General features: G+C 36.8%; 1 protein-coding gene across 2 annotated transcripts in view; it reads right to left on the reverse strand.

The window, feature by feature from the left end:
* The window catches only part of RECQL5 (RecQ like helicase 5), a 46,194-nt gene that overhangs the window by 5,382 nt on the left and 40,399 nt on the right, over positions 1–413 (reverse strand). The window lies entirely within an intron of this gene.

Genomic DNA, 413 nt, shown 5'->3' on the forward strand with positions numbered 1-413 from the left:
TGGCTGGGAGCGGCCACTGCACTCCAGTCTGGGCGACAGAGTGAGACTCCAACTCGAAAGAAAAAAAAAAAAAGATTCTAATACCATATTTTTACAGTACTTTTTTAGCATTTAGATATGTTTAGATACACAAATATTTACCACTGTGTTACAACTGCCTATAGTAATCAGAAGAGTCATGTGCTGTGCAGGTTTGTGGTCTAGGAGCACCAGGCTCTACCCTAAAGCCTAGGCTATGCCATTTGGGTTCATGTAAGCATACTCGATGACGAGTGCCAATGACCAAGTCACCTAATGATGGATTTCTCAAAACATATTCCCATTGTGAAGGCCTACATGGCTGTGAAACAATACGTAATAAAGATAATATGATATATATATATATATATATATTATATATATATATATATAGA

Source organism: Carlito syrichta, unplaced genomic scaffold (genome assembly GCF_000164805.1).
Source record: "Carlito syrichta isolate Samal-C Ts95f unplaced genomic scaffold, Tarsius_syrichta-2.0.1 Scaffold170021, whole genome shotgun sequence".
In the NCBI taxonomy this organism is placed as follows: Eukaryota; Metazoa; Chordata; class Mammalia; order Primates; family Tarsiidae; genus Carlito; species Carlito syrichta.